The sequence below is a fragment of the Podarcis raffonei genome, chromosome 4 (genome assembly GCF_027172205.1).
Source record: "Podarcis raffonei isolate rPodRaf1 chromosome 4, rPodRaf1.pri, whole genome shotgun sequence".
NCBI classification, from domain to species: Eukaryota; Metazoa; Chordata; class Lepidosauria; order Squamata; family Lacertidae; genus Podarcis; species Podarcis raffonei.
This window is the reverse complement of record NC_070605.1, coordinates 78,230,393-78,234,455: the sequence shown is the minus strand read 5'-3', so window position 1 is coordinate 78,234,455 and position 4,063 is coordinate 78,230,393.

The following is a 4,063-nucleotide window of genomic DNA, read 5'->3' as shown; positions in this document are numbered from 1 at the left end:
CGGGAAGTCGGCCTCAGCAGCATCAGCCCTTGCCTTGCCTTGCCTTCACCCCGCCCCCAGCCTCCAGACGATTGGCCAGCTGGGTTGGGGGTGGGTCAAAGGTCCCAAGGCAAGGAGGGTAGCATCCTTGTACCTACGGGACCGCCTCTCCTGGTATGCCCCACAGAGAAACTTACGGTCTTCAAATAAAAACATCTTGAAGGTCCCAGGCCACAGAGAAGTTAGGCTGGCCTCAACTAGAGCCAGGGCTTTTTCGGCTGTGGCTCCGACCTGGTGGAACACTCTGTCACAAGAGACTAGGACCCTGCGGGACTTGACATCTTTCCGCAGGGCCTGCAAGACAGAGCTGTTCCGCCAGGCCTTTGGCCAGGGCACAGCCTGACTCCCTCCCTCGGCAATCTTCGCGGAGCTCTGGCCCAATGGTGGCCAGTGGCTTGAATTTAATTAATTTTATAATGAATGATTTTAGAGTGTTGTTTGTGTTGTACTTTTGTACTGTTTTATTGTTGTTAGCCGCCCTGAGCCCGGCTTCGGCTGGGGAGGGCGGGATATAAATAAAATTTATTATTATTATTATTATCCGGGACCCGGGAAGCCCCGCCCACCTCTTGGAGAGGAGCTTCAATAAGTTTATTTTTAAAATACTTATTTTTTCCAGTTTGTCACCCCCCTCAGTGGTGATACCTGGGGCGGTCCACCCCTATCACACCCCCTTCCTCTGCCACTGCTTGCAGAGCCCTTTGCAATGTTGCTGGGCTTTGCTTGGCGGAAGTGACAAATGGAAAGGGTTCTCTGAAGTTAGAAAGCCTGACAACAAAAAGTACTCCAGGTGGTATACACACCATACGTTGAAAGCACATTATTTACTCCAAAGAATCCTGGGAGCTGTAGCTTGTTAAGGGTGCTGGGAATTGCATCTCTGTGGAGAGTTAACTACAGTTGTCAGGAATCTTTTGGGGGAAGCAATGTCCTTTGAATGTACTTTAAATATATGGTGTGTACGCAGCCTGGTTTGAATTTTGCCCACTCTTGGTTCCTTGAGCCAAAGAGAAACTGATGCAACAGCACAGGCTGTGTGGGCTCTTTCCATAAGTGTAGGAGAGCAACATTCAGTTATTACTCAAAAGTGAATAAGTCAGTGTAACTGTGCTGTGTACATTAAAAAGGGCAAGAGTCACAAATAGTTCTGTATTTGTTGGCAAACGACAAAAACGTTTCACTGGATTTGGCTGGGATTCCTTTTCTCTCTCTTAGTAATTCTTGTCCCAATTGTGGCGAAGCAGGAATGAAGGCCTGTGATTCTTCAGATTCTGGTACATTCCAGTTCCCATCATCTCTGACCCTTGGCCATCCTGACCAGAGCTGATGGGAGGTGGAATCCAACTTCACATGGAAGGCCACTGGCTTCCCATACCTCCAATAAAACATGGCAAGGATGAGCTTCCTTTGGTGGCTGAGTTGTCCCTTTCAACTCTTGCAGGCTGAGCCCAGCCGCCTACTTCATTACTGTGTGGGAAGGTTAACACCTCATCTCTTTATTTGCCGTACATTCCAGAAATGGAATGCAGAGCTGTCACTTCACAGCGCATAATACTGCCTCATTACTCATCCGCTTGCACACAACGCATAACAGCTCTAGCCCTACACCTATGTTTCCCTTATTCACTTCCTGATCTAATTTAAAGAAACACACCTTGGAGCCAAGCAACCTAATTACGCTTGTGTTACTCATCCTACTGAGACAACCTAATTATAATCATAAATACATGTGGTAGGTGGGGATACAGGAGAGAATTAAGCCTGGCACATTAAATCGGGGATAAGTGTAGGAGTGTAGCCAAAAATATCTCCATTTGAGGCAGGAATGACTAAATAAAAGATTTCGGTCAAGGGAGTCAGATGAGGGGATCAAGAATGGTTTCTGTTGGGATTCTATTCCACCTTTTGCTGCAGACATGGGATTGTTGCGTGGCACATGTCTGTTTACATTCCAGCACAGATTGCTGGCATGAGCGGAACTTCCGCTCTGTATTGCTTTTGGTTTTAGTCTCTCTCCGAGAAAACGGCAAGGAGAGATGCCATGTTTTCTTTGTCCTGATTTATGTATAATAAATGCGTAGTTTAATATGTGTCTACAGCCTCAAGCCTCTTCCGTTGTGCAGTTTACACTGCTGAGTAAAGTGTGCTCATGTCTGCAAGCTTGAGTCACTGATGTACGTCGGAGCAGAGGTTGATGGAGCTTTGCAGCGGCAAGGGTGAGGGGAGACGCACCAGCTGGGACCGAGCCAGCTAGCCTTTCGACCCCCCTATTCCGACAGTTCCTTCCGCTTCTTAAATGCATTAAAAAACCGATTGGGTTAATTCTGTGTTGTAGCTCTGTGTTGCAGTTCTTCTGAGTTGGACATTTGAAGGACTTCCGGGAAATGGTTGCTTTTTTTGCTTGTTTGGGGAAAAATTAAGATGCAGTGGTTGTCATTTGTTAAGGGTGGTCCTGTTTTGGGAATATAACCCACACACCAAGCACTCAAATGGCAAATATTCATTTAATCACAGAGAAAACTGAAGGTTGACCCCCCCCCAATTACATTGCTTGCGATTGTGAAACATGGCGGAGATGGAAGGAATAAGAGTGTTATACCCTAGCTGTAAGCAGCACAGCTACATCCTTACTCTTGGTGCAACACAAGTTCTGTGCAGGCAGCATCCTGTGTGACTATCCAAAAATTTCATTATTATTTTTTCTGGGGGGGGGGGGAGACTAGATACTGAAGCTTGCCTTGATTTATCACTCAAGCATTGGCATTCATGTAGCCCTCTAAAAATGAAGTGGGCGGACAGCAGTTTTCCTCTGTAGTTTTGTGAACATTGTATCTTTTATTCCATTATCGGGTTCTTTGAAGGCTATGTGCCCCGACTTCCTCTGAAAATTCTTGTAAACCTCCAACACTTCCTCTCCCACCAGATGCAGCAAGGCGGGAGGATTTCATTTTGTCAGGTTTTTATTCCCCTCCTCCCACTCCTGGGAGAAACAACTGGGGTAACCAGATAAAAGTTAGCATCTTGGCAGGAGTTTTCTCCGGTTTTCTGCAATATTGCCAGACATCTGAAGGTTGCCACAGCTCCTCAAGTCCTAGCTGCCCCTACTCCTGCTTCAAAAGTCTGTTTGGCCTCTGCTCATAACACCTTGTAATGGCTGTGTTCACACATAACATGAAGCCAAATCACGGCTTAGCATAGACATGCTGGCTCCCCAGAAGAAATTGCAGCCGCTTTGCTCATCTCTGGTCCTTTTAGCTCATCACAGCAGCTAAGCTAAAGTATGGCTTTAGGGCAGTGATGGCCAAACTTGGCCCTCCAGCTGTTTGGGGACTACAACTCCCATCATCCCTAGCTAACAGGACCAGTGGTCAGGGATGATGGGAATTGTAGTCTCACAACATCTGGAGTGCCAAGTTTGGCCATCACTGGCTTAGGGGATCCTTAGGCCTTCTAGATATTGCTAAACTGCAACTCCCAACAGCCTCAGCAAGCATGGCCAATAACCAGGGATGATGGGAGCTGAGGTTCACCAACATCTAGAGGTCCATAGGGTCCCCACGCCTGTCTTAGTGTGTCACCTGAACCTAGGATTGAGGTCAAGCTCTTTCCTCCTTAACCATAATCTGTAGCCAAGGAGAAAAGTAGGGCTGATTTCCTCTTTGGCAGGCATAGCATCCACATGGTCCCAGTAGCTACAGATGTACTTTGGTTTACCATGATCTGCAAATAAAGTTATTGCATTGAGGGCTTGTTCACATGAAAACCACATTGAGATTTCTCCTCCATCCAGGGATCCTTTCTAAACTCCCACCACTAACTTGCTTGCAAGGAACATACCCTTCAACATTTCTCCGATGAAAATAGGGACATCCTATTCAATAATAATAATAATAATAATAATAATAATAATAATAATAATAATAATAGCTTCTAAAGGTTGTATAGTTACTTATCTCCTTGGCTCAGGGGTTGCATAACTCCATACCCTCCCAACATTTCTCCTATGAAAATAGGGACGCCCTAA